At 52.7% G+C, this 20665-nt stretch overlaps 1 protein-coding gene across 7 annotated transcripts in view; it reads right to left on the bottom strand.

Moving 5' to 3' along the window:
- Positions 1-20665, bottom strand: part of CDH23 (cadherin related 23) — a 416047-nt gene that overhangs the window by 313118 nt on the left and 82264 nt on the right. The gene's annotated exons all lie outside the window — the stretch shown is intronic.

Genomic DNA, 20665 nt, shown 5'->3' with positions numbered 1-20665 from the left:
AATTTACAATAAGCAAGATATGAAAGCAACCAAAGTGTTCATCGATAGATTAATGGATAACACACACACACACACACAACGAACTATTACTCAGCCTTTAAAACCAATGAAATCTTGCCATTTGCAGCGACACGGATGGACCTAGAGCCTATCTATTATCCTGAGTGAAATAAGTCAGAGAAAGACAAATACCACATAAGTCACTTTATATGTGGTATCTAAAAACCAAATGAGCAAACAAAACAAAATAGAAACAGACTCGTAAACGCAGAGAACAAACTCATTCTTGCCAAAGATAAAGAAATAAGTGAAGGGAATTAAGAGGTACAAACTTACAATTATAAAATAAATAAGTCATGGGTACGTAGAGTACCGTGTAAGGAATACAGTCAATAATATTGTAATAACTGTGTGGTGATAGATGGTAACTAGACGTACGGTGAGCATTCATACAGTATATAATTGTTGAATCACTATTCACACCCAGGTGCCCCTTATATTTAAACACTCATGAGAAACCATGAGATTGAGCTCCGCATTGAGCACTTGGGATTCTCTCATGCACTCTGCCCCTCCCTCACTCATCTCTCTCTCTCTCTCTCTCTCTCTCTCTCTCTCTCTCCAAATAAATAAATACACATTAAAAAAACTAATATAATATTGTATGTCAATGGAAGGGAGGAAGGGAGGGAGAAAAGAAGGAGCAGAAGGGGGCCGTGGCCAGCCACACAGCAGGATTGCATGATTCCACAATACTGCCCTCTCAGAGGCCCAGTCTAGAGTGTCTCCCATAAGACTTCTACACCCAGGCAAGGGACTGGGCTCCTCTCTAAAGCCCCCATTCCTCTCCACCTTGTAGCCTCACAATGGCAAAGAAACAATTCCAGCATGGTCACTGTCGAAGGGGGCGCTTTCATAAGTGAGGTGCATAAGCTTGAGGCGCTGCCAGAGAGTTATGGAAGCCTTCCCCACAACCTCACCACATGGCCAGCCCGGAGGGAACCCTCTGGAGCGACCTCTATCAACCACTCTCAACCCAGCTGTGACCGCACGACCTGAGGGTCTGGCAGCCTCACTTTCATGCACTTAATCAGTGCCTTTGGCACTCCCGGCCACGTGGATTTCCTCTCGGTGCCAAAAGTCTCGGTCGACGGAGGTAGGTCAAGGATACAGCATCTCACTTACGCAAGGCGAGTAAATGCTAGAGGGTGGATGTACAGCGTGGTGACTAGAGTTAGCAATACTGTACTGCATACTTGAAATTTGCCAAGAGGGCGGATCTTGAGTGTTCTCACCACACACACATTCACTCAAAGGAAATAGCACCTATGTGAGGTGATGGGTTGGTTAATACATCTATCAAACCATCTAGTTGTAGGCTTTAGATACATACAATTTTTATTTGTCAACTGTCCCTCAGTAGAGAAGGGGGGGGAAAATGTCTTGATCGCTGGGGTGGGGCCAAGGCCAGTTAGGGCCACTCTTCACACGGCCCTTAGGAGGGGGAGCTCTGGAGCTAGATTTGCCTGGGCCTTGGATGCTGGGTCTGCACTTTCACTAGCTGGGTGACCTGGGGCAAGTTACTTTGCCTCTGTGCACCTCAGTTTGCTCACCTGTCCAAGGAGAATGACAGTAGGTATCTCACGAGCTTGTTGTGAGAGTGAGGTTAACACAGGCAAAGCACTCAGAAGGGTCCAGTGCACAGGTACGTGTTCCGCGAGTGTTGGCTGCTAATACCATTCCCAAAGCCATTCATTCATGGGGATTTCTCAGTTTCCTGTTCTGAACCAGGCCCTTGGCTGTCCCTTAGCAAGCCTCATTCGAGTAGCTCTGGCTCAGCTACCAACCTCGGTGTGGAAAAGTCCGTTGGCCGAGTTGACTTATCTGTAATACGATGATCTTCCATTCTATCAACTAACCCACCCATTATTCACTCAGCTACACATTTGTTACTCAATTGACATTTACGGACGATCCAGTGAGAATGAACAAAAGTGATGACATGGGGGCACCTGGCTGGTTCAGTCGGAAGAGCAAATGACTCTTGATCTCGGGGTCGTGAGTTCGAGCCCCATGTTGGTCATAGGACTCACATTAAAAACACACACGCACAGGGGCGCCTGGGTGGCTCAGTCGGTTAAGCATCTGACTTCAGCTCAGGTCATGATCTCATGGTTCGTGGGTTCGAGCCCCACGTTGGGCTCTGTGCTGACAGCTCGGAGCCTGGAGCCTGCTTCGGATTCGGTGTCTCCCTCTCTCTCTGCCCCTCCCCCACTTGCACTCTGTCTCTCTTTCAAAAATAAAATAAAAACATTAAAAAAAATAAAACACACACACAAGTCATAACATAAATAATAAGAAAAAATCCTGCTCTCAAATTTGCCGTACTTTAAGTGGGCTTATATATCCCGGGGCTCAGAGAAGAGGAAAGACCCAGGGCCCATTGGGCCCCACTTAGAAAACGATCCCCACCACAGCAGGGACCCCCAAGAACCACACCTTCAGCATAAGGTGTATAGAAATAAATATAGTATAGAAATAAATCTGTATAGAAATAAATATATTAAGAAAATCAGTATAGAAATAAACCTGTACCCCCACATGAACCAAGAGTCTTAAAAAAAAAAAACAACTCTCTGAAATTGTGGTCCTGAATAGAAAAAGGGATACGGCCCTCGAGGATTCATAATCACCAGATGGGCCACATATACCTCTGCAGCCTGAGTTCACATCGCCTGGGTGCTGAAAAATCCCTAAGCAAAAAAATTTAAGTTAGGGTGGTCCCAGACAAATAGGAAGCCTAAGCGCTTAATAAAAACACATACAAATCCTGTCCAGAGAAACCCACCCAAAGGTCTCAGGTCTCATAGAATCCCTCCCCACCCTGCCAACCAAATGAGAAGTGCACAGTCAAAATCAACAGACACTGAACCCCATGACTGAAAACTTGAAGGAAAAACAGACAGCATGATCAGACCCTCTGACATTCCGGATATTGGAGTAATTAGTACAGAATGTAAAGTATGCTCACTATGCTTCAAGAGCTAAAAGAAAGGCCTGCCAATATGAACAAAGAACAAATAAATTTCTTTTATTAAAAAAAATTTTAGGGGCGCCTGGGTGGTGCAGTCGGTTAAGCGTCCGACTTCAGCCAGGTCACGATCTCGCGGTCCGTGAGTTCGAGCCCCGCGTCAGGCTCTGGGCTGATGGCTCAGAGCCTGGAGCCTGTTTCCGATTCTGTGTTTCCCCCTCTCTGCCCCTCCCCCGTTCATGCTCTGTCTCTCTCTGTCCCAAAAATAAATAAACGTTGAAAAAAAAAATTAAAAAAAAATTTTTTTTAATGTTTGTTTATTTTTAAGAGAGACTGAATGTGAGTGGGGGAGGGGCAGAGAGAGAGGGAGACACAGAATCCGAAGCAGGCTCCAGGCTCTGAGCTGTCATCACAGAGCCTGACGTGGGGCTCCAACTCACAAACTGCGAGATCATGACCTGAGCCGAAGTTAGACACTTACCTGGCTGAGCCCCCCAGGCACCCCTGGAACAAATAAATTTAAAGAACAGAGCAAATAGAACTCCTAGAAATCCAATTATGATCACTAAAATTTCAAATGCATTGGTTTTACTGAAGATTAGATATGGCCACAAAGACTTGGTGAATTAAAGATAAAATGGAAGAAATTATCCGAACGCAGCACAGAAAGTCAGAGGTGGGAAATATAACGGAGAGGCTAAGAAGCACGGAGGCTAAGATGAAAAGGTCTCACCTATATTTAACTGAGATTCCAGAAATAAAGAATGCACAAAAGCAATATTTGAAGGAATAACATTCTGGAATTGAGCAAAGACTCCATATCTATAGATTCAAGAAGCCCAAGGAAACCCAAGCCGGATAAATAGAAATTCACACCAGCCAGGTCATAGTAAACTTGCAAAAACAACAACAACAACAAAATATAGAAGCAACCAGAGAAGGAAAACAGACAGCCCTCAAGGAGTCATTTTAAACCGGGAACGAATTTCTCGATAATAACAATGGATGCCAGAGGCGGTAGACTGAAACCTTCAACTTGCTGAGGAAAACTAAGTGTCAACCTGGGATTCTCTATGAAGCAGAAAATATCTTTCTAGGACAGGAATGAAACAAAGACACGTTCAGGTATTTAACTGGTCTCGTCAGGAATGAATGAAGTCACAGCTTAAGGTCACTGTAGGGGTCAGGCAGGGAACAAAGTTCAGGTGGGGACTGTGCTGCCCTAAACAGGGGCCACTTTCTTCTGTTACAGCTGATTGTCGCCAGATCTGATGAACAAAAACTGGAAATCTATGTTTTGATCCCAAATTTCCCAATGTTTAAGGGTTGGCCACCAATCAGATGTGTAAAGGAACCCTGAGCGGACCCAACAAAGCAAGTCTGCACACAAAATGCAGCAAGTTATCTCACTGGAACATACTATTATGGAGGGACACAAAGGACCAACCGAATGATAGGGTAAGGATGTCATAGTAGCCAGGGCAGTGCTAGGAAAAGGCTCTGGAGGCAAATCCTGCAGCCCCAGGGGGTCCAGGACCAGAGGGCAGACTTCATTCCTGCAGGGAAACCTTCCCATCTTTTTCTCTGAGCACTCTCTCCACACTCACAGAGTGCTATCCTCAGGAGAAGGTGCCAGGCCAAAGCTTCCCCGTCTGGGAGACCCTTCACTTCCTTTCTCCTGGTAAATGCATCCTTCTTCCCACGTCAGCACGGACATCTCCGGGGTGGGGTGGGGGAGAGTGGAGAGCCTTCCCTAGCCCACCCCAGAGCTGCCTGTGTTTGCTGCCCTCAGAGCAATCACTTAGACACGTGAAATAAATGCATCTGTGGTCCATCTCCCCACTCCCTGGAGACCTTGACCCTGGCTCTCCTCCAGGGCCTGGGGTAGGCACCCAGGGGACAGGGGTTGAGATTCTCAGAAAGGTGCAGACAGGGGCAGGGACCATGGCCCAGGAAATGCAGATTCCTGCCCATTATGTATGCAATGACTCTCCACCCGATGCATAGGGTGGATACATTATGCAAAGGACCTCTAGGCTGGTTGCATAAGTGATCATAAAGAACATTAATAAGCAAAAAATGGAAGGAAAGCAGTTTGTTTCCAAGCATGGGGTGGGGGAAGGAGAGAGGGAAAAGAGAAGCAGCAGTCTGCCTGAGGATGTAAGTCTTGATATCGTCAAACGCTCATTTTAAGGTGTGCTGGACACGGGGTTACTATGGTGGACGAGAAGGCCTTCACAGCCTTCCAATCTGGGGGTTGGAAGACAGGTCCCACTAAATAATGACACCCCAAATTATTTAATTATGATGCTAGGGCCTTACAGAGGAAAGTGAGTATCTAGGCCCTACCCATCAAATGATTTCACCATTCTTTCCCTTCTTTGTGTTTTTAATGACTATTTATTTCACTGTTATTAAATAATTTATGCCATCCAAAATTCAAAAGGCATGGATAGGGGCACCTGGGTGGCTCAGCCGGTTAAGCGTCCGACCTCAGCTCAGGTCGTGATCTCACAGTTTGTGGGTTCGAGCCCCATGTCGGGCTCTGACAGCTCAGAGCCTGGAGCCTGCTTCAAATTCTGTGTCTCCCTCTCTCTCTGCCCTCCCCCACTTGCATTCTGTCTCTCCGTCTCTCAAAAATAAAGAAGCATTAAAAAAAAAAAATTCAAGGGGCACCTGGGTGGCTCAGTCGGTTAAGCGTCCGACTTCAGCTCAGGTCATGATCTTGCGGTCCATGAGTTCGAGCCCCACGTCGGGCTCTGGGCTGACAGCTCAGAGCCTGGAGCCTGTTTCAGATTCTGTGTCTCCCTCTCTCTGACCCTCCCCCATTCATGCTGTCTTTCTCTGTCTCAAAAATTAATACAGGTTAAAAAAAAATTTTTTTTTTAATTCAAAAGATACAAAAGCCCCCACCCACACAGTCCTTACCTTGCAAACATATGTATCTTTCCAGAGAGATGTTTAGGTGATGCACACGGGAGCAAATATGTATGTACATATAGCTACATATACATATATTTATATAGACTTTATTTTCCCCTCTTGTTTTCTTTTTTTTTTTTTTTATTAATTTTTTTTTTCAACGTTTATTTATTTTTGGGACAGAGAGAGACAGAGCATGAACGGGGGAGGGGCAGAGAGAGAGGGAGACACAGAAACGGAAACAGGCTCCAGGCTCTGAGCCATCAGCCCAGAGCCCGACACGGGGCTCGAACTCCTGGACCGCGAGATCGTGACCTGGCTGAAGTCGGACGCTTAACCGACTGCGCCACCCAGGCGCCCCTCCCCCCTTGTTTTCTATACAGGTGGTCGTCTCGTCCTGCCCTTTGCTATATCTCTGACAGATTTTAGAGCTAAAGGAAATGACACGTGAACTTGCATTTGGAAGATAAGGTGAAGTTCTGTAGGTAAGAGGAGAGACGGACAGTTGCAGGCAGAGGGAACAACATGTTCCTTGGGCAGGTGAGGGAGGGAGGCGGCCTTTGCCAATACGCATCTTGACTAAGTTTGTGCCCCCTCCCAGGATGTCCTGTGCCCCATGAGTGACTGAGAGCGGGTGCAAAGGCCTGGCCCCTTCCTCAGCCTGGATCATCCCAGCCCTGAAGCCTGACATGCCCTCCCCCACCCCACCCCACCCCCCACCGCCCCAAGAGTCAGCTGAGGCATTGTTGTGACTGCAGCACAACCTGGCTTCTCCCTCTGCCCAGTCCTGCTCCCCTCCCTCCTGCGCACCCCGATAACCCTCCTGCATACAAATCTCCATCTCAGAGTCTGCTTCTAGGGAGCCTGGCCTAAGACCGCGAGAAATGGCCCAAAAGTAGGAGAGCTGGAGTTTGCCACGCCAGGTTCAAGCACAGCCTCCCTCTTACTGACTATAACCGTGGCTATTTCTGAGCCACGGTTGCTACCTATGAAATGAAGACCATGACACTTGTCCCACTCTGTGGAGGCCTGGTGTGACATGACATGCGGGGACACCTTGGGAGAGAGACACTGTTGCCACCTTAAGCCACACGACCTGCAGTAGAGCCCAGCCTTTATCCCATCTCCGGCCTCCACTCCCACCCTCTGCTCTAGGCTGACCCACGCCACAAAAGCACCCTGCTTCTCCCCTCCTCCCATCCCATCCTTTCCAGCTACAGGTCAGCCTCCTCCAGGAAGCCTTCCCTGATAATCCCGCACTCTCTGCCTCCTCCTCAGTACCCTCAGGGAGCTCAGAGTCTCCACCAAATAGTCAATTAATTCAGTGCTTCACACCAAATATCCCTAGAGGCAGAGAAGAAAACTTGTATCTCAGCAGACTCCCGAGATGTAGAGCCTGAAGAAGCAGACCCCGAAGACTGAATTGATGCAAAGTCTTGCGTTTAATATTTTACTTGTTTGGTTAAGCGGCGAACTCATTCATTCACTCAACAAATCCACCGTGATCGCCAGGGCAGATTGTGGCTCCTGTCTTCAAGGAGCTTAGAGTCCAGTGGGCCTGCCTCGACGATCGATGTGAATTCTGCATCGTACCCCAGAATACATTCATGTTTATTTTGACATAAAATTTGTGCTTCTCCATTCCACCGTCAAATAATATCAGCACCCCAGGAAGACATGTCAGATGTATCTGTGGCTTCTGGTGTGCCAGCTAGGTCCACGTATCCGAGCGTGGGAAGCCCGGACCGTGCGTCCCTCTCCACCCAGCTTCGTCGGGGTCTGAGCATCCTGGGGGCAAGCGGGAAGCGGGGTCCCCTGGAGATCGGCCTAGAACAATGGGTTCCAGACCAGTTCTTGCCACCCAAGTGAAAACAGGCCTACGTGCCCGGCATGCATGCCCACCTGTCCACGCAGAATCAGGATTGAGCTAAAGCGACCAGAGTCCCACCCCCCTTGGCTGATTCCGGCCAATGAGACGAAGGGGAGGCCCGCGTGGGTGCAGATGGGAACATCTTTTCAAAGGCATGGCAAAGAAAAAGCCTTTGTCTCCTTCTCCCTCGTTCCTCCCTAGGCTGTAGAGGTGGGGCCTCTAGCAGTGGCCACCTCTAGCAGCGAAAAAGGTCGCCAGGGGAAGGATGGTGAGAGAGCGAAAGACCCTGGGTCTGCGATCATGCGCCCACGAACCCACCAGCTCCAGCAGCTGCCAACCCTCAGACCTTGGGATGAGGCAAACACCGGCCCTTCCTTGTTTTCACCGCCGTCAGCCAATTGTCTATAACTTGCAGCCGGATACCCCCCTAAACAACGAACTCGTCAGAGGGCACACCAACTTCTCTGTAAATTTTTCATTCTGTCCTCATAATGCCATGAGGATTTCGTTTTACAGATCAAGAGCCTATCGGGGTATATAGCACCGACACCTGTTTGTAATAAAACCCCAGCCAGCCAGGAAGAGGAGGGAAGTGCCGTAACGCCATAGAATCCGTAGACCAAACACCTATAGCATCGTTAAGGCGTTACCCTGAACAGGAACAACTTTAATCACGGGCCCTCCAAGATCAGAAACGAGACAAGGGCGCCCGCCATCGGTGCTCATGTTTGCGGGCGACACACTGCTGGTCAAACGGCATCGCCGGGGGGAGGCAGGGCAGGACCCAGCTCTGACCTCAGACTCTCAGTCCTGCTGTCCGCTGAAGCTGTCAGACAGACGGACACGCATCTCTAGGACAGAGGACCCACCGTGAGCACCACACGAGCCCTGGAACCCAGACAGGGCAAGGTCTTGCCGTCAGCCGTGCCTGCCCCACACTGGGACCCCTCTGTGCCTGGAAAGAGGGGATTCTGAGAGCCTCTCTCCAGGCGGGAAGGTGCCTCCACCGAGTTTCCTGCCCACCGCCTCCTCCCTTTCCCGCTGCCCTGGAGATGGAAGAGGGGAGAGGGAGATACTTGGCAGGTGTCTTGCAGGCACCTCGGCCCCGTCTGCTTATCTGCGTCCCTGCCACCTCGCCACGGCAAATTGCTTGTTGATAAATGAGGCTATTTAAGAGCGAGTGATGCTGGCATTACAGTTATTAATGAGGACGACGTGGAGAGACGTTTAAGAGCGGCCCGACTGTTCTCACATCCTCCTACCCGTGAGTAATGGGGCTGCTGGGCACCCCCCCCCCCCATCCAGGTACAGGCCCTGGGAAGATGGCAGCCGCTCTCTGTGGTCATGCGAGGTTGTGGGATAGCAGGGGACCCCAGAACTATGACTTCGACAGGAGCGCTCGGGCTGGGGGACAGGAGCCAGCACCTCCCCTGGGAGCTCAGGCAGCGAGGGCATGAGAATATGCCTGTGGGAGAGCGTGTGTGTGCGTGGGTGCGTGCGTGCAGGTGTGCTCGTGTGTGTAGGAGCATGATCGTAGACAGAGGTAATGTGTGCGAGTGAGTACATACGGGGACAGAGTGATTTTTGCTTCACCTTCTCCGAGGACTGGAACTTTAACTTGTTAAGCCCCAGGGTCCTCGTCTGTAGAATGGGTGCGATAACCACATCCACATACAGACTTCTGGGAGGATTAAATCAGACAATTCACACAAAGGGCTGGGACTGGGGTCTGGCCCCAAGGATGTAGACGGCCCAGGGAAGGGTGGGGAGTTTCTCCTTCCCATTGCTATAATTATTAAAGCACACTTGCTCCTGGGAGAGAGTGCCAGCAAGAAAGTGTCAGAGAGGAAGGAGAGAGAGAGAGAGAGAGAGAGAGAGAGAGAGTGTGTCTACCTGGGTTGCTGAGGATGCTGGGAACAGAGCAGAGAGGAACAAGAGGAGGCACAGGGCTCTAGCTGGGTGACTCGGCTGGGACACGCCCATACGGCCACTCTGGAGGCTAGACGTTCAAGTGCTACGTGCCACTGATAAGGACGGCTGCCCCGGGCACTGGCCACCCCGCTGCCCCCAAAGAACTCATTCTTCCCACCAGAGGGTTTATGGGACCTGCTCCAGCCCCATGCCAGGCCGGCGTCTGTTCCGCTCAGCATGTCCCATGCTGGAAAGGTTAGGAAGCATCTTGAATGTCACCCGTGGCAGGTGTGAGGGTGTGATTTCCAGCCTGAGCAGGGCGAGGTTCTACCAGGCTAGGTCGCTGAGTCCTCTGACTACCCTTCATCATGCGGGCCTCCTAGAAAGCAAGGCCTGGGCTCCAGCTCTACACGGGGTCTGGGCTGTTCCCGTGTTGTGATTTATCACGAGGCCCCTGCCTTTGTCCCCCTTCGTCAACACCAGGACTGGTGGGCAGCGTTTCAGATCTTCCACACCCCCCACTTCGGAAGGCACCACGGACCGCGTCCCTCAACGTCCTCTGTACTTACACCCAGGTGATCCATTCCTGCTCGAGATTTACTTCCAGGGAGAAAACGGACCCTACAGATTAATGGGCACGCTGTCTGTCGCCTGGCAACGCCCCAGTGTGGCTCCCTTTTGGCTTTCACTGTTAGGACACTTTGGGGCAAACTCAACACCCAAATATTGGAATCTGCTCAATTCAGTCACCCAGTGAGACCACCTAGTCCCTTGGCTTCCCCCGGATACGCTGTGACATTCCTCGTCTGTGTCCCCAGTCGCTCTGGGCTTTCCTGTTAAGCGCCCCCGCCCCGGGGAAGTAAGAAATCTGAAATAAACAACCAGCCCAGCAGCATCGACCGTATCCCCAACCCTCCACCTGCCCAGCAGTGTGGCCTGGCCCCTGTGGTCCTGAGCACGGGAGCTCCCACCCCACCGGTGTCCTCCTGGGGTGGAGGAGACAGCCTCTCCCTTGCCTGCGGGGTCTGCCCCAGCCTAGAGGAGAACTTTGCAAGGGGGCCAGAAACTTCTGGCACTAACTTTGAAGCAGTCCTGTGGCTGGGAGAAGACAGAGAGGTTTCTCTCCTGGGGTAGAGGTGGCGGTAGGTGGGGTGGGAGAAGACTTGCAAGGGATTCTAGGATCTGAGGTCCTTGATGTCAAGGAATTGTGCCTTGAAGGTTTAATACTGGAGGAAATAAAGAAATGCAGTGGGAGGGGAGAGGAGGGAGAGAGGGGGCCCCGGGGGTGGGGACCATACAGAACGGGGACAGCCAGGACTCAGGGTCCGGTCCCCGTTGCAAAGAGCCTCGATCAAGCTCCCGCTCCTCTGGGGAGGGTGAGTGGAAATTGGACTCAAGCCAGCCTGACTCCCTGGGCCCTTGCAGGGAAGGCAGCCCAAGCTCTGCCGGGATCACTCTGCAACCGAGCTGACCCGAAACAGTGGAGATACGTGCCAGGCCCGCAGCATCCAATGCCCCCCATCTAGGGACAGCAGCCCCGTGCCGCCGTGGGCCAGCAGAATGTGTTCACCCCGTGTAGGCAAGAGGACCCCCACGCCGAGGCTGCCCCAGGGCTGCCCCAGAGGTCATGGCCACAGTTGCCTCCCAAGACTGGGCTTGGGGGATGGGAGGAAACCCTTGGTCTCCAGAGCTTGGCTCAGCATGGAATTGCAGAGGAGAAACTGATCCAAGAAGTCCTTCCCTGCCGTTTGCCCTCTCCAGTGATTTTCCAGCTTCTGGTTTTAAAGAGCTTTCCTCCCTAGCCCTAATTACCCATTGTTTAGACAGAAGCTGGTATCGATCGAACTGTTTGGTGACTGGCACCCAAGCGGAGGGACGTGGCAGGTCAGGGCCTTGGCCCAGGGTGCCCGGGAACCCAACAATGTGAGCTCTGAGAAGAGGCACCATTCAGATTCTCTCATAAGCCTTCTCCCTTCCCTGGGACTCTGGGGGGCCTTCTGCTCCTGAACGCGCACCCCCTCCTTCCCTGTTTCCTGACTCCCAAGGGTGGCGTGGGTGGGCACCTGCCTGCCACACACCTGTTTCAGGTAAGCCCCCAGTTCAAGCCCTCAGCCCTTCACTCATCCAGGCTGCTCTGCACCCTCTGGGGACAGAGAACTTTCTCCCTTTTACCATATCTGTTTATCAAAGCACTGCTTTGAGGCTTGGTCCAGACGGTGCCGGGACCCTGCACGCAGCCAGGAGAAGTCAGTGCCGCCACGAGCAGAGCCAAGGTCCAGGCCTTCTCTCCAGAATGGAGCTGCCTCCAGGGCCACAGCTGGACAACAACGAGGCTGGGAGATGGGGCTCCTCGGGGGTCTTGATTTCCCCCCCGCTCCCCAACCTCAGCCCCAACCCAAAGTTTCTGGGCTGTCAGGCTACAGATTTTCACAAAGTCCTCTTGAAAGGACTTTGAAAGCACCCCCCACCCCCACCCCCCTTGCTCAAACGCCATTTCCCCTGCCTGCCTGCCTGGAATGGGCCCGCAGAACAAGCTGTCCTCTCCCTGAGAGCACGTTCCAGCACTGTGGCCCCACCCTCGTCTGCCGGGTGGCTTGGGTAACATGAGAGCTCTCGCTCGACTGGCAGACCCAGGATCCTGACGCACAGTAGGACAGCGTAAACGCCCACGGGACACGCTACTGCGGAAATGACGCGGCACGACTAGAGAGGGGTGACAATACATAGACATCGGTAACACGCTAGACGGAACCCCGTGTCCTAGCTGGCCATCAGTGGCAGACATTCTTTCCCACCCTAATGTTCTCGGGCACGCCCTCGTGTCCCAGCCCCCTGGCACCTGGGCGGGCCATGGATGGCCTCTGGTCAACCGGACCCAGGAGGCAGTGCCGTGCGTCACCTCCTGGCCCAAGCACGGAAGGGGAGACGCAAGTTCTCCTGACTCTTCCTTCCTTGCCAGGGGCGCCTGTGGTGAGACGGCGGCAGGGGCACGAGGGTGAAGCAGGCTGATGGCCGAATTGCCCCGGGGAGGCCACGTGCCCATGGAGTCACCCATTTTGCATTTGCGGGGATGAGAAAGAAGTCTATCGTGTTAAGCCCACGAGAGGACAGCAGTGAGCACGTGACCTCGGCCATGGCTCTGAGCCCCGAAGTGGCTCTCCAAGTCCCTGCAACAGGTCCTCTCACCGTCACATACATGCACACTCAGGTACACGTATGCACCCCCACATTCCTCTGAACGTCTCGCGTGGCTATCACAGCAAGGCGTGCTTTGCGTGGCCTCACCTCCCGCACGTCGGTTCCGGGCCCCAGGCCCTCTTCCCTATCCATGACCATCACCCCAGGGTGGCTGGTTCCCCTAGCCCCCCTCCTCACCTGGCTCCCCAATCTCTAATGTGGGGCACCGGACAGCCCCTCCCATGAATCATGATAAATAACTAAGGGGCGATGCTTCCCAGGAGTATCGATAAGGTATTGAAGCGTCAAAAACTTAAAGACACAAAAGAATGACACCCTAATGGTGGAATTTCTGGCACAAACAGGAGCAGGGACACTTTCCTGGCTCAAACCTATCCTGGTCCCACTGAATCTACTCTGCCCCTCACAAAGGTCCCCTGTGCAAAGGGCAAGCCCAGCCTTGGCCTCACCCCTTTCCCCTTACTCCTGCTCTCTTAAGGGATTCAGCTCATTCCCCACTGCTGACTCCTTAGACAAACTTTCCAAAGGCTTTCACCCTGCAGGCTCCCTTAAGGAACCTGGAGGAACCACTCCTTGAGAGAGGGGAGAGAAAGGGTTAAAGAAGTGAACACAGGGAAACCCCAACCACAGTAGCCCTGCCTTCTTGCCTCCCTTCATGTGGACAGGTTACAGATCCGTCCTAACCTCAGGAAACGGAGAGGCACGTAGGTTTGAATGCTGACCCCTTTACCTGCTGTGGGGCCCTGGGCAAGGCGCTGAACCTCTCTGAACCTCATCTATATCATGAGAACAATCATTCCTGATTCCTAGGACAGTTCTGAGAATTGAGAGGAGAAACGCATCTGAAAGTCCCTGCTTTGAAATGGACACTCACTAAATGACCCTTCCCTTCCATTCCCCAGCCCAAAGCCAGTAAGTCTCCATGTGACCAGAGAACAGACATAAGAACCAAGGGGACAGATAAACCAGCGCCCCGCCTGCCCACAGCCTCTCCATTCTTTTTTTTTTTTTTTTTTTAACGTTTATTTATTTTTGGGACAGAGAGAGACAGAGCATGAACGGGGGAGGGGCAGAGAGAGAGGGAGACACAGAATCGGAAGCAGGCTCCAGGCTCCGAGCCATCAGCCCAGAGCCCAACGCGGGGCTTGAACTCACGGACCGCGAGATCGTGACCTGGCTGAAGTCGGACGCCCAACCGACTGAGCCACCCAGGCGCCCCCACAGCCTCTCCATTCTTAAAGAAGGAGGGAGAGAGAGAGAGAGAGAGGGAGAGAACCTCCTTTTTGGTTAAGCATTTGTTAAGGAGAGGCTCTAAGAAAATATGAAAATGTTTTTATTAGATATTTCAGGCTTTGGGGATAGGCTCTTAGATTTCTCTCTCCATGCCTACAGGGGTTACTAATATACTACTGAACAATGGAGGGAGAGGGGAGGCATGGCACCCCAAATTCTGCCCCCACAGCATCCAGTGGACTGCCCGAGGACCATGTGCACCTGGCACAGCGTTAAGGCCTGGAACAGTCAAGATGAGTCAGATGCAGTCAGAGTAGCAAAAAGACCCCTGCCACGAGCTCTGCCAAGCAGGGATATTCAGGATACTCCCGAAGAACAGAGTGGGGCAATGCACTGTGATGGTGGAAGGTGGCCATGGGAGTCCAGGAAGATAGAGCCTTGAAGGGGAAGAAGGAAGTACTAGAAGGTGGGGATTCTTAGCACTGAAAAATGCAGGTGCAAAGGCCCAGAGGCATGAGGTTGCATGATGTGTCAACATAGCCGTAAATCCTCAGGGGGCAGGGGACAACGAAGCAGTGGTAGAAGAGGCCGAGACAGGAGAGGCAGGCGGCTTGAGTCAGAAAGGGCCCTGCATGCCGGGCCGAGAAGCTTTTATCCTGTTGGCAAGAAAGAGTCATAGAAAGACTTTTGAAAAATATGGTAAAATAGGGGCACCAGGGTGGCTCAGTCGGTTGAGCGTCTGACTTCGGCTCAGGTCATGATGTCACGGTTTGTGAGTTCGAGCCCCGCATCGGGCTCTGTGCTGACAGCTCAGAGCCTGGAGCCTGCTTCCGATTCTGTGTCTCTTTCTCTCTCTCTGCCCCTCCCCTGCTCATGCTCTGTCTCTCTCTCTCTCTCTCTCAAAAGTGAACATTAAAAAACATTTTTTTTAATTGTGGTAAAATAGCCAGCACATAAAACTCATCACTTGAACCATATTTGAATGTGCGGTTCAGCGGCCCGAAGTAGATTCACCGTGCTGTGCCACCATCACCACTATCACCTCTAGATCTCTGTAACCATCCCACCCTGACCTCCCTCCACTCCCTCCCGCGGCCCCTGGTGACCACAGCTCTACTCTGTCTCTAGGACATTGACCATTCTAAGCACCTGACGTAAGAGGAATCACACGATATTTGTCCTTTGGTGACTGGCTTATTTCACTCAATATACGTCCTCAAGGTTCACCCACGCATAGCAGGTGTCAGAATTTCATTTTTTCCCTTCGATGTTTTTTTCTTGTGGTAAAACAAACATACCATAAAATGTGTCATCGTAACCATTCGCAAGGGCATAGTTTTCCACGGTATTAGGTAGGTGCACGCCGGCATGCCACCGTCGGCCCCATCCGTCGCCAGAAGTCCTCACCTCGCAGAACTGAAACTCTGTACCCATTAAACGATGGCTACGGAAGGATGTTAAAGTAGATGAGTAGCCTAGCCCCATCTGTACGTTGAAAAAGACTCTGTACATTTAAAAAGACTTCTGCAGTCGTGCAGAAGACAGATGGGCGTGGGCAGCCACTGCGGGCAAAGAGACTGTGGGAAGTTATTACGGATAGCGAATCATCTCCAGCTCAGGTACCAATTCCAGTAGATTGGTAATGGCTGTCTGGGGTTCTGTGTTGAGAAGAGAAAAAGTGCGATGATGGACTAATGATGTCTGGCGTGGGCACAAGACAAGGAAAACGGGGTATGTGTGCTAGGGATTTACCAATCCTGGGCTACACAAAGAAGATAAGAACCCAGCATAGAAAGAAAGGGACAGGCAGGGGCACCTGGGTGGCTCAGCCGGCTGAGCATCCAACTCCTGATTTTGGCTCAGGTCAGGTCATGATTCCAGGGTCGTGGGATCGAGCCCTGCGTCGGGCTCCATGCTCCGCGTAGAGCCTGCTTAAGATTCCCTCTCTCCCTCTGCCCCTCTCCGCCACTCACACCGTCTCTAAGATAAAAAATAAAAAGAAAGAAAGGGACAGGTAATGTGAGAGACACGTCGGGAGTAGAAACAGCAAGACTGAATGACATACTTACTAAACAGACTCAGGGACAGAAAGGTTGACTTGTGAAGTTCTGGATTAGGCAACTAACTTACTACCACTCACTGCATTCTGGAAGATAGGTAGGAGAAAAACTCTGGTTTGGACTTGTGTCTGGGGCGCCTGAGCAGTACTTTAGGGAAGACCCAGTGGGCGGGGGCCTCAGGAACACCAGCGCTCAAAGAGGAGCCAGAGAGGGAGGCCAAGATGATCAGAGAGGTAGGAGGGGAGGCCTGGGAGAGAGCCTGGGGAAGTGAGAGAGGTGGGCCGTGTGGGACGCTGCATGGAAAATCACATTCAAGGTCAAGGTTGAAGCAGCCCGATGCTTCCACTGCCCCTCTCTTTCCACGTGTTCTTTCCAGGCTGTTCCAGCGAATGTTCTCACCCTGCAGGGGCCTTGAGAGGAGGGGTATCCCCGCTCCTAAGGAATAGGGCCCAGGCCAAGCAGGCATGGGAAGGGAGGGTGCTTTGAGCGTCCCGGCAATGCTCAGGGTGGGGTCGCACAGGTGTTCCCTTTGTAGTATTCCTTCCATCTCCACGTTCAAGTTCTATTTACTCTTTTGTCTGTGAGATAGGTGTCACAATTGAGGTCAAAAGTAAAAATACGAATTTTAAAACAAGCGCAAATGGAACAGGGCCTAACAGACAAACCCTAAGCTGCCCAGTGTCCCCTCCCAATGCTGCTGCTGTCCCCTCAACCAGGTCAGTGGTTTTCCACTTGGCCATAAAGCGTTCTGGCCACAAATCTCTGCGGAGAACCCTGAGGAGCTGGGGACGCGTCTGCCCCCTTGCCGGTTCCCTGCAACGTATGTGCTGTCGTCTGGGTGCTGCTATGTCGGCTCCCACCAAACAAATCACCAAAGGCTCACGAGCCCTGGGGGCGGGGCAGGGGGCTCCATACACACAACCAGATGGCAAGGACCGTGGAAATCACCCTCTCATTTTGAAGAGCAGAGACTGACGCCCAGAGAGGGCAACCAACCTGCCCAGGCTCCACGACAGCCTGAAAATGGAACCAGAACTAAACCCAGGCCCGGACTCACAGGCTGACCTTCCTCCCACCCACCTCCAGGCTGAACGGGGGCCTGTCCCCCCCTAAGATTCCAGCCTCTGTCCTTCAGGACCCACACGCCTGGCCATCGGCTGCAACCTCTGCCCTTCTGCCACTGGCCCCATCTGCCCCACTTTTTCCTTCTCCTTCATTCCCCTGCCCCCCACCCAACACCCCATCCCAGGCAAATCCAGTGGGGGTGGGGACCCCTCGGGTGACGGATGGGCCACGCACTATTTTCGCCTGTCACGCGGGCATACCGAATGACAGACCTTGGGAACCGGCATTAATACCGAAGATTTATAGTCAAATCTGTCACGGCTGAAGGCACTTCCCCCAAAGTTGGCTCGGCCTGAAGGTCGCTTTTCCGAGGTGATAAGTGCAAAAAAGATGTCCTCACCCGCCCTTCCGGGCCCTCCCCCTTCCAAGCAAGAGCTCAGGCTGCGCAGAAGGAATCAGAGAAGAGGAGACAGGAATGGAACTTCTCCAAACGGAACTCTGAGCCCATCACCCACATGCGCCCTCCCTTCTAAGCCCACTCCCGCCATGATGCTACAGCGTGTTCACACGTGGCTGGGGGTGCCAGGAAGGGCCAGAGGATGCTCTGGGGATGTCACTGTATGCTCGAGGGTCAAGCCAGGCGAGTCACCTCTCTGGCCCCTTGGAAGTGATGGCCTGGTGGGTGGCGAGGGGAAGAAAGAGCTGCGTCTTGGCCCAGGCAAGGGGACCCTGTTCCAAGCCTGCACAGCTTAGACCCACATCTGATCTCAGGTCCCATTGGAGGGGACTGAGGGGCCTGGAGGGAAGATAAATCACTGCTCCTGGGCTTCCCAGTGAGGGCAGAGGTCAAAGTCCACTCACTCACCTAATCCTTACCAAGAACCTCAGAGGATCACAGGACAGAAGGGCTGAGAGGGCCCTTAGAGACTGATCCGGCCAACAGTCCCATTTTACAGATGGGAAAACTAAGGCTCAGAGGAGCGATATAAGAGTCCAAGTCTGTTGATTCCTTGGACAATTACTGACACCACAGTGGGGACTTGGCCTGTCAGCCAGGGCTCTTCACCTGCTGCTTGCTCTGGGGAGAGCCCTGTACCATGCACAGAGCGGGCACAAGGATAGATAAAGAAGCGAGACTTAAGCATGTGGACCCTTGAACCACAGTGGGAAAGGGCAATGATCACGGCCAATGCATGGGTTCAGCTCACCGTCAATGACCAGGAGTAATACGTTATTTTCCCCATCGTACCAATGAGGAAACTGAGGCATAGGTCTGACAGCTGCTAGTTATGAGAATTCAGGGCCCATCTTCTGACCACCATGCTCTACTCTCTCCCAGAAAAAGTCAACCTGGCAGACACTATCATAGACAGCCCTTGATTAGAGCCAGTATTTGGCAGGTGAGGGCTGGGCTCTCCAAGAAGGGGAAGAGCTCGTTGGGCGGAGGCAATCTCTGAAGGCTTCCTGGAGGAGGCAGCAGAGACATCAGAATAGAGCCGGAGCCTTCCCAGTAGGAAGCCTCCTAGACTTGGGGCTGGCAGACACACCCATTGCCAAGGAGCTCACCATTGCGCCCGCCTGGGGGACTCCCTGGAGGCAGGGTCATGGGCCCTTGGCACAATGAGCTGGCTGGGGTGGCTTGGCAGTGCAGGCTGCGCTGGCAGCTGGTGACCAACACCACGTAGAGGGGGCGGGAGAGGCAGTGGGTGCCAGCATCCTAGACTCCAGAGCCTGGCACGAGAGTGGCGCCATCGCTGGGTTATAGATGAGCTAAATTAGCTGTGACGCTCATTAGCGGCAGCTCCTAATTAGTGAAAATTAATATTGGCTTTGATAAAGACGTTGGCACCAGTCTCCAAGGCAGAGGCATCATCGACCTTGTCAGCAGGGCTAACGACTGGGTAAGCGGAGGCGACAGGGGGCCTGGGAGTGGGCAAAGGGTCCCTGGAAGGGGACACAAGGCTCTCCGGGACACTGTCCCCCTGCAGCTCTCAGCCCTGGGGGCAGGGCCACGAGCGTTCCCTCCCAGGGCTCACCTGACCCTCCAGCAGTCTTTCCGCAGGGGCTTATCCCCAATAGCAGGGATGCCCCTGGGAGCCTGGGGCAGCGAGAGGGCCAAGGAGACTTCACCTATAACTACCTTTAATATTGTTTGGCTGCTTTGTGCCCCAGGCAGCGTAGTAAGTGTTTTCACAGATATTTAATGTTCTCCAAATCCCTAGCAATAAATCCTTCCATTATTTCCATTTTCCGGAGGAGGAAAACTGAGGCTCAGGGCCATGAGTAACTTGCCCTGGGACGTATGGGTAGCAGGACTTGGACCCAGGTGCTCTGACTCCAGGGCCATGTTCCTGACCTCCGTGTGATCCCACCCTTCCCCCTGACCCCAGCCCCAGAAGCGACAATGCGGAGGCCAGCGCACCCAGCATTGACGCCGTACCTGGCACACAGCAGGTTAGCGACACACAATTACGAAGGAACAAATGACTAAGCAGGGCGAGCTCTTTGATCTTCCAGAGTCTTTATATTTACTTACCTGTTACCTCCTCTTCCTCAACCTATTTCATATTCTGGAGAACCCGAATTTCAGTCGGGGGCCACTAAGGCCTTTCTCCTGAGCCCACCCAAGACGGTCCCCGGACTCCACATCCTAGAACACTGCCTCTCCGGTGAGGGGCAGAGGGAGGGGCACAGAGAGCCACCCCTGCTTCCCAGGCAGTGACTGGAAGCCCGGAGGCCTCAGCTCGCCCAGGTCCCAGCTATGCTGTTGCCAAGTGACCAGCTCTGGGACCTCGTCCCTGGGGCCCCTTGGGAGGTGACTTGGCAGATATGGCTTCCCTTCACACCCGTCCCTGCTCCCCAGCTGGGGACCCTGAGTCCCTCCCAGGGTAATGAGGGGAAGTAACAGATACATCTATTTTTAATCCAAATAAAGGGAAAATGTTTGCCACCATGGAGCTTATAAAAATAACAATGCATTATTCGGGCATTAATAACAATAAAGATGTCAAACTGTCAGATAAGAAGTTAATCTCGTTCGAGCACAATTAAAGATGCTATTATCCCACCACCTGGGGCCACTTTGGCTTTTAACACTCAGCAGGCTTAACAGATAAAGGAGGATGGGGGGCACTGGTGCTGCCACCCCCGGCTTGACCCACGGCTCAGCCGCCCCTTCGATGCGTCCTGCGCAAGGACGCAGGACGCAGGCCCCACTTAGCTGCGGAGAGCCTGGCAGGACGCTCAGGGCCAAAGGCCGGGGGGCAGAGCAAGCTGGGGCCTGGGTCTTCATGCCTGCCATTTACTGAGCCTTCCTTGGATGAAGGATTCCTAAGCAGGTCCTCGGGAAAAGCAAGAAGCCCCCTGCTCCCAAGT

The sequence above is a fragment of the Leopardus geoffroyi genome, chromosome D2 (assembly GCF_018350155.1).
Source record: "Leopardus geoffroyi isolate Oge1 chromosome D2, O.geoffroyi_Oge1_pat1.0, whole genome shotgun sequence".
Classification (NCBI taxonomy): Eukaryota; Metazoa; Chordata; class Mammalia; order Carnivora; family Felidae; genus Leopardus; species Leopardus geoffroyi.
Note: the sequence above shows the minus strand (reverse complement) of the source record. Positions and strands in the feature narration are given on the sequence as shown.